General features: G+C 39.6%; 1 protein-coding gene and 1 long non-coding RNA gene across 4 annotated transcripts in view; one reads left to right on the forward strand and one right to left on the reverse strand.

Moving 5' to 3' along the window:
* opcml (opioid binding protein/cell adhesion molecule-like) overlaps positions 1–13,987 on the reverse strand; it is a 583,482-nt gene that overhangs the window by 248,597 nt on the left and 320,898 nt on the right. The gene's annotated exons all lie outside the window — the stretch shown is intronic.
* The window catches only part of LOC148641027 (uncharacterized), a 595,511-nt gene that overhangs the window by 225,549 nt on the left and 355,975 nt on the right, over positions 1–13,987 (forward strand). Inside the window, exon 1 of one of the 3 annotated variants that reach the window (XR_015930172.1) lies at positions 12,932–13,025. The exons of the other annotated variants lie outside the window; for them this stretch is intronic. This is a non-coding gene — a long non-coding RNA (uncharacterized LOC148641027). Of the gene's footprint in view, positions 1–12,931; positions 13,026–13,987 lie in introns of those variants that run through there. 3 annotated transcript variants of the gene reach the window in all.

Genomic DNA, 13,987 nt, shown 5'->3' on the forward strand with positions numbered 1-13,987 from the left:
CTTGACTGCCCAACATTGTACGACAAACAAACACCCTCCCCAGCGCCGTCCACCCACCGTCTGAAACACATTCATCCTTCAGTATTTTCTAAACACTGCCTTGGAAGCAAGCGGCTTTCTTTGTTATGAAGAAATACATATCTTTTATGGTAATTTATGATTGGGAGAAAATGTTAATTTCAAGAGTGGCATGCCAAGGTTTTGTGCTAAATATACTTGTAGCCTGTTGGCATTTAAATTCTTTCAAGCGTAAGTGTTCAATGCTGAATAGCTTTCACGTGTTACCGCTTAGAGCTCAGTACATTGAGACGGTAATTTGTTCATGGGGAAAAGAAGACATGAAAAGCTTGTTTTTAAACAAAGCCAAATGAAGACGTACAGCACCTCGCATCAGATACAAAGTTATCTTAAAAGTAATCTTCAGTCAACAGGTTGTTACAGTGATGTAGTGATTGATTTTTCAGTTACATGTAGTCAAAGTACGGGACATTATAAAACTGTAACAGCTACTGTATTACAGCACACAGCAGTTAGAAAATGGATGGATAGACATATCATCCAACAGTGGTAAATGTAACTTTGGAATATTGCATTTACTGTGCTCTACAGTTCCGATGTGCTTCTCTTTCTCTTGGCAGCAGCACCCAGCAACAAAATCTGCCATCATAGTGCAAAAACATCCTCGTAGCTGCGATGAGCAAGCTCTGTGATTATTCACTTCGTGCTCTGACATGCCCTATGATCATGTCATTTTCTAACTAGACCTAAGGGACAACAAGAATTTTATTAAGGATAAGGCACTGATATATATATATAAAATGTTAAATATTTCATATTGAAGTGCACTATTGGAATGAAGAGAAAAGGCAATGATTCTAAGTGAATAATTTTGCTGCTTCTGGATTACATATCAAGTGACACATAGATCTAATTTATTACTTCAGATTTCCACAGGAAAAAAACAACAATAACTGCAACAAAAGCCTGATGCATTACTTATTTTAAGAAAGGGACTGCATCACTCCATTACTCCATTTTTGCAACAACCATGCTACATGCACAGAGCTGCATATCATCTGACGAACGCAAAAGCACTTTAAGAAATAGTGGATACATAGCGTAGTCACTTTAAAGTGAAAGTCTACAGAGCAAGGTCATTAAAACCTGACACTTATCAGGAGACAACAACAGAACCATCTGGTAATCCATTCATAAAGAGGAAAGATGACATGTGAGACTCGCCGAAAAGAGGCATTTATGAGATAGAAACAAGTATAGGGAAAGAGCAGGACCTTTACATGAAAGAAATACAAATAAAGTCAATTATTTATATTACCAGAGGGTGAAAATCTTGTGATAGTGCAGCACAGCTGAATGGTAAAGTCAAAGAGATGGCTGCGCTGCAGGGGGACAGTTCAGATAATACTATAAAAATAGGGTAACGGTAGTAAATACAGGGTATCCTTTTCTTATTGCAGCCAAAATAAATGTGATACTACAGCATGATCTGTATGCATGTAAGGACATTGTAAAATGCACAACAAAGAGCCCTGCAGCATTTTATGATGTATAGGTGGACAAAGATGATATACTATACGTATTGTTTTTGCTACAGTGATCAGTCTTATAGCAGCAGGTAATCTCAGGAAAGTGTGAAAGTGTACTGCAAGCTCAGTTGGAGATCATTTTCAGTGTCTGCTTTGAGATATTTTTTCAGTCACAGGCTGCTGGGTTTGTTATATAACACACGGAGGCAAAAGCTACAACCCACAAATTTATAGCTTTCACTGTTATGTTATTTCGGGTCCTCACATTTGTTACTTTTTGATTCCATCAAAACCGAGATAGAGAAATGATTTCCTGCTGCAAAGTCACAGGCTCTCCAATTGTCTTCCTCTGGCACAGTCCCCACCAGTTAAAAAACAGTAAATCATCCTCGTCCTGGCCTTCCTGCAACAAAGCAGGCAGCAGTCTGAGGAAAATGAAATGGGAGTCGCATCACTCGTGATGATCACCGTGTAGCCAAGCGCTGTTGCATGTGTGACACGGGGTTTGCTCAATTTTATCCGCCAGCACTTCAGTCGACTTTGCACAGAATAAGGTTAAATGCATGCTACCCATCATTATCACTGTGCTAGGACAATGAGCTCGCCTGAAAACAAGTGGAATCATAAACCTTGAAGTACTTAATAGAAGGATGGGTTCTTTGATTCGCTTTGGAATGGATGATCTTTCTTGAATTCAGGCAGACTTAATCTCATTGCCCGGCCTAGGCAAAGAGTGATGGCTCAGTGTTTACAAGCCCGACGAGCACTTTACTAAACCCTAAGGCCGATATCCCTCCCGAATAGCTTATCTGAAGACACTCCATAGTGGCGAATATGAGATGTTTCATTTTCTTAACTTCAGTTAAGTGTGTCCTGTTTTCATTTCATTGAACTAGAAAGAGTAAAAATTGCTTAAGATAAAGGAAGACCTATAAATTGGAACATTCAAATGAAATAGTCGTTGATTGTTTATTGTTTTGTAGAACTGCTAAGTTCATTCAAGTTTTAAAATCGGTGGAACCTTAAGCAACATTTTGTGCATGGCTTAAAAGAACAGTGTTAGGGTATACAATTTTATTTTTCTCATCATCTGCTGTGACTTTTTGCTTCTGGCATTAACTTCTTTCTTTATTTTGATCTGAAACAGCTTTTTTACGCATCATACGAACAGACCTGAACATTTGAAAAAACTGAAACGGGTATATGCAGTTAATCTGCAGAGCACTACTTCTCATTTTACATCAAAACCACCCTTGTCGAAATTGTCAAAAAGCAAAAGGAAAGAAACATGCATTATACACGTCATGAAATGAAAGCTGAAAAGCCCATAAATAAATAAAACCTACCGGGATCATGGCACCATTACTGTCTTTCATTTATACTTGAGAATTATCTAGAGTGCTGCTGCATTTGTAAAAACTACAAAGGCAAGTCTTTCCTTTATTTAAAATGACACTTAAAGGCTGCATCTGATCTGTCTATCCATGCAAACTACCACAATACTGAGAGCATGCAGAAAAAGAAAGAGGATAACACATCTAACTGGCACCATCTTTAACTTAGTCTGTCAGCCAGTGAATTCAATTCTTCTAATGAAGCTGCAGTTCTGGCAATAGAAAAGAATGTATTTCACAACAGAAGGTTCTGAGAGATGGATTAGAGCATATAGAATATGCATCTTATATCATTAGATATTCGACAGGAAAGATAATTGGGATGCTGATCATAAATAGGAGACGGTTAAGCCCATGGTATATATTAGGGCGGTTATAGTTTTTGCTGCTGAGCAGTTCTGAGTGATTATACTCTGCGCATGTAGAAATGACTCTTAGGCAACCTGTTGATAGAATTGCCAATGACTCCAAAGGAAGAAGAGTAGAAAAAAAAAACTGCAGCAGGATCTTGGTATGCAGATCTGGTACTTTAAAAGAACTTCATGTGACAATGCAATTAAAATAGCATTTAGGTAATTATCTGTGAAATAGCACTCTAATAAATTAAAAAATGGACTCTAATGAAACTCTTAAGTGCCAGGTTGTACAAGAGTATCTGATTGTGTTCAAGTGCAGTGAGTAATATACCCTTATTTACAACAGTAAGTTGGATTTAGTCTGTGCGATTTTGAGAAGCATCTGCAATCTAGTCATTAAGAATAATACTCTCTTGCAAGAGTACTCTGGCAGTGACCTTTAAATTACCCCAGTCAAGCAGCTCTGGAGAGATTATCTTGATACGTACAGTATTAACACATGAACAGGTTCATGTCATATTTAACATACGTTTTCTAACTATGTAGAACAAGATGCACATTTAGGGCAGCAAGGTGGCACAGTGGTCAGCATCGCTGCTTTGCAGCATTGATGCCCTGAGTTCATTTCCACAGCAGGGGTGCCGTCTGTGTGGGTTTTGTATGTTTTTGCCATGTTCATCTGGGTGAACTCCATTTCCTCTGCTTTCCTTCCACAGTCCAAAGACCTACTGCTAGCTTAATTGGCTTCGGAAAAACTGGCCCTGGTGTGAGTGTGTTTATGTCCTGCTTGTACTGTATGTCTGTGTGTGCCCTGCAGTGGACTGGCCTTGTGTCCCTTGCTTGCCGGGGTAGACTGTGGCTTCCCTGGGACCCTGAATTGGAAGAAGCAGTTAGAAAACAGATGGGTGGATGGATGTTTTTACTTCAAGCATCTTATTTAACGAGTGTTTCCAATCTGAACTAAATTTCAGGGTTTGAACAGCCACGTGTATTACACAAGACAGGAACATTAAGGAAACACTCACAGAAAAATCATGCCCAAGCTTCACTCAGCCAATTAATACATCGTGCCGAGGTAATTTCTCAAGTGCAGTCTGTGTTGAGAGAAAAATTCTATGATTAATCAATGATTTCTGAGGGCAAGCCTTGGATGATTGAGCCCTACTTTCAAATGTTTGAGGGGAATCACAAGATAAATATGTATTTGTCATTCTCCTGAGAGTTGCAGTATCTCCTGACAACTACTTGTTTGGAAGTGTGATCAAAAAATATTCAAATGGGACAGATACCTTGAGACATGAAAAAACAGCTTTGTACGTCTTATTCAAACCCCCCTTGTTGAGAGGACTTGTGTAGCTTATAAAGATGTACTGTAACATTTTATTGACATCTTAGTTTTAAAACATTTTTTTAAAGGCAACTCTCATGCATAATACACTTACAATCATGAAATTTTTAGTAAATCTAACATTAGTGTTGCAATAGCAGCTGGTTGCCGGGCTTGTTTCATAATTAATGACTCTCTTTGAATGACATTCAGCGCCCTCCAGATTTACTCATACCCCTGATGAAATAAGAACACAAAACATTGTGTAACAGAATGAGTTACAGATTGCAGAATGTATCCTGACTTGAACAATTCTAAAAATCCTATACTGCAATCGTGGCAGCATTGGACGGCGCACAGTCATTTCTCATAAATAATTATTTGAACTCCAACACGCATGAGGAACACACATTCACAGTCCTCCCTGGGCAGGGAGTACATTAACAGAGGAGCCTTGTGTTCTGTGCTGTGGGGCTTTGACAGGGTGTTGCTGCCATATTCCTGTCCTACAGTACCTCAGTCAGCTTCTTGCTCATGTCTTCTCCCATACCTCAGCCTGCACTCCCTATTCATCACCTCGTTTCTGTGCCTCCTGTCTCAAGTCATGCATTTAGATACACCTTTGGCTAATGATGTTCTGCACAGGATAGGACCCTATTATAAAACAGCCGTGTTAACTTAGCCTCGTGACCCGTCTGTATTAGACTCCTCTAAAATCCCATCTCGAGAGCTGGTACAGCATATTAAACTCAAATTATTTTCGACACGGTTTTGGAAAAATGTGGACTTTTTTGGAGGGGAGGGGTGGGGTGGCAGCTCAGATTAGATTGAATCCTGTGGCCAGAACTGTGGAAGCCTATCTAAACATTAGGTATTAGGAGATGGAATGGGGTGTGCTTGTTCAACTTTCCTTTATCATTTAAACTGTTGGTGACTTTGACTTAATTTAAAGTTATATTGCTCTTCGGTTAGAGCAGTGATGAGTAATCATCTCTTACTCCTCAAACTTAATTTTTATTAATATTGTCTCTAGTTTTGTCACTTTTGATTAATTCATCATAATATCACCAGGCTTATGAGCTATATTATTATATTATTATGATTGCCCTTCTCTCCAATGAACGTTCTTGATAGTCACAGCTGGGTTAAGCCAACTTTTTCCACTGTGACAATTCTTTAAATAACATTTAAACCTTTGTACAACACCCATGATTAATCTTATGCTTGGCTGAGCAGTCAATGAGCTGTCTGTGAACTTTCAACCAAAAATAAAAAATATACATTTAGAATGCAGGGCAGAATAATCTTGACATAGTTTAAGGTCTGAAGGAATCAAACTATAACTTCGTTTTAAAAGATCATAGTACTGTAAATTGCATTGACCATTCTTAACTAACTTGTATTTGTTATCATCATTAATGATGTAAGAATTGCACAACTTACAGAACATTGTTTATGACTATAGTGTACTTCCATGGTTGTAACTGATTATAACCTTTTTCTTACCAAACCGTAAATCCCTCTATTTGACTTGTGGCTGAATCAGTTTAGCAACAGAGGTCTTGCTATACTTGAACTATTCCATCTTTAATAAAAAAAGATTTAAAAATTAAGTGCCTTCAAGAAAGTAACCGATGCTTAGGACACAAAAGGGGGCATGCTGTACTTGATTCCAATATGAAGAAATAGTGATGTCTATCATCCAGGTGGGTGCAGCACATTGGTGATGGTGGAGGGGAGCATCTATTACCTGTAAAACACTTTGATTGGAGAGTCCAGAAAAGTGCTATAGAAGTGTAAGGAATTATTATATGATGGAAACGCAGCAGCATACACTTAGATATAAAAGCAACACATACAATGTAAAAGAACTTCACTTCGGAACAGACTAGTGTTTTACAAAGCATGGTTTCATATTACCAAAGAAAGTGGCTTTTCTTTGAGACTCTTATTTTTTCTTTTTGTTTTTATACCCATATAGTATAAGCCCACTTTTTTTCTCTCTTGAATTGTCTTCCTCATTTACACCTGAGTAATACTGTAACTGTATATATGTACAATAAGATGAGATTTCTTAAAATGAAAATGGTTTTGTGCTAATTGTTTTCCATTCATGAGTTTTTACTTTTTCATCCTTTTTGCTTAACAATTATTCATAAATGGATGTCTGCCTGTGCTTTTTGAAGTGTTTAAAAACGTCCTGGCTATTGTTTTCCCAAAGAAACAGACAGATGTGATTAAAGCAAAGATGAAAGAAGTTTTAAAATAAATGTATCCACACAATCCAAACACTAATTTTACCCTTCGCATTCTACTTAACATTCTATTAATGCAATGATGAAAATGCACCAAGCTGTAAAGGTATCGCAAGTTCAGACCTGGGTGATGTTGCCACTGACATCGATCAGGATTCCCCAAGGAGCAGCACAGCTGGGGGTAGGGTTGCAATTAGTTGTCCAGGGCTCAACTTGGCTGCCAGAAAAACTACAACCCCTACAGTACAAATTCCCTGACAAAAGCAGACTTGCAGTACCCTAAAGTGAGGGATGTTCCTCTCCTTAGATAGGAGCTGAACTCCCTTTACATCTTTTCGGGCAGAGCTTGTAGCTTTTCAAAAGATGAATAACTCGGTTGGTGTGCAGGTTGCAGGAGCCTGTCAGTGCTTCCTCATGCTCCTCGTGGGGGTGTGGGGTTGTTGGTGTGGGATGAAGTCTAAAGACATAAGAGGCAGTTCCCAATTGGGAGGGTATATAATAGAAAATATATTGTTGATGCTATAGATCTCTGACATATTTAGTGCAACGCTGCATTTATTCTGTCCTTTCATGGTTTCACCTCCTGATAGAAGCGTTTTAAGAGAGCAGGAAGTCTTTCTGGAGGGCACCATTGCATATCAGCATTAAAAGAAAAATATCGCAAAGGAAAAGGCCAGTAGTGCAACTTCGGAAGAAAAATGGTAGGAGCCTGCTTCATTTGTCTTATCAGTTGAATTGTTTCGAAGGCCTATTACCTACACATCACCTTCAGAAATGACTGCAGCTTCTGTTACCCTTTCTGATAAGCAATCATACTTCAAGCTAATCGACTTTCTCTGGCTTCATTATCTTTGCTTAAACAAAGTAATCAGTTCAGGTATCATTTTGATTAATTGTTACTTATCATAACATTTTTTAAGAATCCAGCTTAGACGTTTTGCTACATACTGTACTATATACAGTAGTATTATTAGACTTAAGAGATTTCATTTCTTTTTAAACCTAGCCGTTCATTTTATATTTTAGTAGATGCCTGAAGGTTTGAGGTGCAGCGAATGAGAAGCATTGGTGTGTTTCATCGTATATGAAGGGCTGATTAAAGAGCACAGGCTCTTGGGGGCTTCGGAGTGCAGCAGGAGATTTATAGGAAGGCAAGTGGAAGCCTGGATGCAGGGTGTGACCTGGTGGGGTGGGGATAATCAGAAAGCTAAGACGGGTCGCTGCGTCTCAGCTGCATGGATCCTTCACTGTGCAGGGCCCCTGCTGCACTGTGTTGTCTTCTGCAGCTGGGTTGGTCTTTCCAGTGTTGGCTGGTCGGTTCTGTATGTGAAGTGCTAAAAGCAGGGGGTCTGTGTGCCAACATCTCCCCTGACACATTAGGGGTCTCCCTTGTGCTGTCATGTGGGATCGGTGAAGTGTAGGATTATACATCGTTGAAAATGTTCCAAACTGGGGCAAAAAGAGGGGATAAAAACATGTTGTCTTATTAATTTATTAGATGGGACAGAGTTTTAAATGTTCTTAAGGTTTTGCCATTAATGTTAATGCTTTCCTTTTTGCTAATATTTCTTTATATTATTTTCAAAGAAGTGTTTCAAATGCCGTCCACTATTCAAATGCCTTCAAATGCTGAATGGATATTCAAGTCATAGTACCTTTCAAAAATGTTTACACCCTTCTCATTTTGTGAAATTAAAGAAATGATGCACGTTTTTCTTAATAATCTACTTACTTTAAACTTTAACTTTGTTTTATTCAGCAATTTGTGGCTCTAGTCTTTACTGATTCTGTACACAGTCTTTCCACAGAATCTCGATAGGATTCATGTCAGGATTTTGACTGAGCTCAACAAGGACACTCGCTTTCTTGTTCTTAAACCACTCCAGTATACCTTCTATATTCTGCATCATGGTCATGCTGAAATGTGAGTTCGTGTGCCAGTTTTAGATCTGAATCAGGTTTTCATCTAAGACTTGCCAGTGCTATGCTCCATCTATGTTTACATTGATCTACAAAAGCTTTCCCGTCCCTGCTGATGAGAAGCAGAACTGAAACCTTGCGTGACAGTAGGAATAGTGTTGACTTGTGCTTCATTTTTTCATTTAGGTAAAAAAAAGTTACCATAGAAACATTTGATACATTTGCAGTTTTGCTTATCCGATGTGGGACCTGAGATGTTTTCTTTTTCCATTTCATACACGCCTCCTTAGTAGTAACCAGGATACAATTGACCCTTCCCAGTGACTCCCATCTCCCTCGCTCACCTCTGTAACTCTTTCATCAAAATCACCAGTGGCCTATCAATGCCATCATTAACCAGCTTCCACCTGGCTGCTCAGTTTGGAGAGACAGCCAGAACTAGGCAGTGTCTGAGTGTCCTTCACTTCTTTCTCATGAATTTTGTCATAGTCACAAAGAAAATGAGAAATGTTTTTATGCTTGATCTTTCTCCTAATCAGAACCTTTATACAACTTCTCTCAGTTGTTTTGAAAGCACTTTTTCTTTATGGTTGAGTTTGTGCTTGTAATTCACTACCTGACTAAGGGACCTTCAGTGATAGGTGTATTTATTCTGAAATCATGTGAACCGTGTGACTCATTGAGGTAATTTTGTGCACCTAAATTATCTTAGCTTTGCAACAGGAAAATGTATGAATACATGTGCAATCATGACTTTTCCTTTTTTCATTCATATTAATTATCTGTTTACTTCTTTTTGTTTTTTTGCTTTGAATGTTTTGAGGAGGTTGTGAATAATACATTAATTGCTACTTCAGAGTGTCATGAATACAAGTTTTAAAGCAACAAAATGTGAAAACCATGCAGGGATGTGATGCTTTTTTTTACAGTAACATTTATATTCACCCAAATTATAACCAATTACTAGAAAAGAAACCTTATACAAATCTGCTGTTAGGAGGGAAAAATTGCATTTTAACTTTTAAATGTTAAATTATATGTATGAAGATATTGCTGCTTGCATCTTTGTTTAAAGTGATTTGTTAAACTGCGCCAAGAGATAACATAAGATTTATTGAAATGGTGATAAGACTCAGACCCTCTCTTGAGCAGCACCATCTGGCATAAACTTCTAATCAAGATGATAAAATGAATTGCTCCAGAAGTTAGCACGTTTCTGCTTTCTGGAAATAGCAGTTAGTATTTTGTTTTTTAAGGTGCAAAATAATTATGTTAATCAAACTGTTAAAGCATTCTTCAAGTGCTGGTATTTCCTTAATGACAGTCATTTTTTTTACTATAGTATTTATTCTTATTAGAATTACAGTCATAAATTGAATATTATTTAATATTGTATGCCCCTTTCTGTATTTAAACTCCTGTTTAATTTTACTCTTGGAAAAAAAAATTAAATTGTTGCACTAGAGACCTCAAACAGACTGAATTGAAAGCGAATCTGGTGACAGTACCTTCTTGAGTCAAGTGCTGTGCCTTTTAGGAAAACAGTGGCTTTGTGCCTATGATATGAGCAACACCCCAGGTAGACTTGCCAGTGGTGCAGGCTCTTCAGTCGCAAGTGAAGGGGCTTTGTGTTCACAGCCCTGATGGCTGTCTGTGGAGTGTGGAGCCGACAAGCAGAATGGTATGCTACAAGAGATCAATTGATCGGGAGATGACGCTCTGGGCACGGGTGCACGATCACTGTCAAACCCAGCGGGGATTCCCCAGACTTCTAGTGATGCTTGTTGAATTGACGGCGTGGTGCTGCACCAAGCAGAACCTGGGACCTCGCTTGATGCCTTCCCCCCTGGGTCCCTCTGCATGTGAAAACGTTGCGGCAGAACAACGGGTGTCGTCGTTCAACTCGCAGTAACAACGGCTTTCCTGCCCGGTGAGAGTGTAACCAGATGGGTTATGTAGCTGATGCCCAGCTCACCAGCCACGATACCCGTTGAGCATCTGTGGGATGAGCTGGGATGATTTGTGGCGTATAGGGCCCAGATACCAGTGAAAAGGCACGTGCTCACTGCGAGAGGAATAGGCCAGAATCCCACAAAACTCCATAACAGTGGGCAAAAACACTGCTGCCCTTTATCTTTTACAGTACCATGTCTGTTGAGAGCCGGTGTTAATCAGGATAATGAGTTTACTTGCCTAGCTCATGTCTTTTCAGTAAAATGTCAGTGCTCCTTGTATTAAAAAGATTGTCATTTGCCTGATGATAATCTTGCGTGTTTTTTTGTAGCTGTAAGGGATCAGTCACTGTGAACAGGGGTGTCTCCTAAGATAATAACACAGAAATATCAGATGTGGTACAGTGAGTATTATAAGGTATATAAAATGTGTCTCGTGTGTAGATGCAATGGTCTTTATTTTTGTGCAGATTATCACTGGGTTTTGTACCAGCCAATATCTTACTTAAACCATTAAATGTATAAGTTGCGCTGTGCATCCCTGGTTGGTGTAGATGATTATCAGGTTTGATGTCAGGGTGAAGCATCAAGGGTATACAGTAGCACAAGTTGTGACGGGGGTCCGCACGATCCTTTAGGTATGGGCTCATGAACCTTTCCCCTAGAAATACATTTGATAATGGCACAAATCCTGTTAAGTGCATATTGTCACACATTATACATGCATAACAGTTACCAATAATTATAGTAGTCATTTTTAAGAAAACTGAAAAGAGCAAAACTAACATACAAAAATGGCAATCTTAATAACTTTGATAGTCAAATGATGCACCAAAGATCAAAACTCATCAGGGATTTTGATGATGATGATGACGACACACTGACACTTTTTGCTGTGAGTAGGTGATGTTCTGTACCGTATGTTTCCTTTCTTCCATCTCTCCACAGTAAGGGCTCATTCTCATCTGGGCTCAGCTGCTCTTTTCTCTGGATTTAAAAAGTGACAGTGTTTCCCTAACATTGCTGTAGATCGCAAATGACACCACGTTGTCAGCAGTTTTTCCTCTCTCTTTCATAACTGTTGAATGCTCGAAATCGGTGGTAAATGGTTTTGTAAAAGGGCATTTTTAATAGCACACGGTCTTGTTCAGACTCACGCTTTTGGGACAGGCCTCTTCCTCCTGTGCTAAGCGAGCAACATCGTGTGTTGCCCTTGCACATGCAACCAGGTTGCCAAAACCAGTCAAAACTGGGCCCTGTATATCAAGCGCCAGTTAGAGCTGAGGTTGGGTTTTTTCCTTTTTTTAACATCTCATTCTTGGACCGACTGAATGATTTGAAAATCCTCGCTTGAGTTTTACAATGTAGGCCTGGGGGACTAGTTTAAATTTAAAATGTTTTCTGCGTGGTGACATCGGAAGGAATTCCCTCGTTTGCATCATTCTTAAACGAGCCACCTCGTTCGCCATACTTGCCATACTTTAAAGCGAACGGCGGTGTCCCGATTGAGAAGCAGCTGGTCTTCTCGATTGAGAAGGAGACGGTCTGCGTCCCCTCTGTGGCCGAACTGTCACAGTGACAGTGTCCACCGGGTATGGTGATCTACAGTATGAAACCTTGGGCCAACTCTCTGCCGTAAGCCGAGACCCTTAAAGGTGAAAGGTGTTCCGAGGGTAAAACAACCCCGTGTCTATCGTCCGAGCTTCTGGAAGTCTTGGGACCTTGGCTACGCGGAGAACATTCAAAATGTTTGTAAGTGCCGCCACCTTTACACTGTTTACAGTGCTGAGCGCCACCGTGAGTATGTTAGTACGTACTGCATGTGCGAAGAGAACGTGTTATTAATGTCAGCTCAGAGAAAATGCGGACAAAGAGTGGAAAATGACTGTGTCAGAGCAGGCTGGAAAGCGTAGTCAAGGTGACAGGGTCTAAAAACATCCCTAATAGAAAAATTCTGGACTGATAAATGTCAGGCGACGCGTTAAATTGAGGGGAAGAGTGAAATGCACACGGCCAAAGTCCATTTTTTTTAATTGTCGTGTTTAGTTTGCATGAATTTGTTTATTTTAAATTGTGGTTGTTACTGTACTGTACTGTATGTGCGCGTCGACTGCTGTTTTGCTGCTGTTGTGCCGAGCGGCCAGCAGGTGGCGCGAGCGAGGCTGCTCTTTGCCCGAGCACGCGGGCGTCAATTTAAAAAGCAGATATAACGGCTGAAAGGTCGCAGTGCGATGAAATGCAGCAGCTGAAATGATCAAATTAGTAAATTTACAGGTAAGCTATCCGTCTAAATGTCAAATATATTGTGGAAATATATTAATTTACTTTGGTAAGGTTTCTTTTTTTGTTGTTTATTTATTTACTTAATTTAAGCCTCTCTTTTAATTATAAACCAAAATAGGATATTTAGAAAAAACAAAGGTGAACAGAAAAATAACAAACAAACGGGAGGATATAAAACAAACAAAGTTGAGGATATACAAAAGAAACAAAGAGGCGGTAATGGATAAACTTGTTTGAATTTGGAGTTTTTTTACATGAGCAAGTAATGAGAATAGTTTTCATCAGTTTAAAAAGTAAATATAATGGCAAATGTCGCATTGCAGTGAAATACAACGCCTTTAATTACTATTATCTTTTTAAATTTCCAGAAACCTAAATAAATGTGTTGTGCCTGACTGGACGGGTCTGTTCATTCCTGGTGCAATTATTAATATTAAAACTCTGAAACTCCTTCACCGCGTCGTGGTGTCGGACACTGTGCTGTTATTATGTTCCACTGGACACCAGTAAAAAAAAAAAAGACTCCTGTAGCTTTGTCATGCTTTTCTATTAGAGCAGCACGGCACAGGGGTGGGAGCTGCGTCAGCTGGCGTGGGCTGCAGAGGAGCAAGTACAGGTTTATTCCAGCTGGAAAGAGAAGAAAAGAAACGTGTGGAAGAAGGTGTGAAACCCGAAGGAGGCTCCACAGCTGAAACGCTGTGTTTCTCTTCTTCTCTTTTCAGCAGGGAATTAACCTGTACTTGCTCCTTCGCCGTGATAAGCTTTGCTGCCTCACAGCGCTGGGGCTCTTGGAGCAATTCCTGGGGGGGCTGTCTGTATGGAGTTTGCATGTTCTCACCAGGTTCATGTGGGTTTTCTGCAAAGGCATACCAGTAGGTTAACGTCCTGGTTGGAGTGCGTGTCTGTTTTTGTGTCTGTGCGTGCCTGCCCTGCGATAGATGGACGTCCTGTCC

This window comes from Lepisosteus platostomus, chromosome 25 (assembly GCF_059453375.1).
Source record: "Lepisosteus platostomus isolate fLepPlt1 chromosome 25, fLepPlt1.hap1, whole genome shotgun sequence".
Taxonomy (NCBI): Eukaryota; Metazoa; Chordata; class Actinopteri; order Semionotiformes; family Lepisosteidae; genus Lepisosteus; species Lepisosteus platostomus.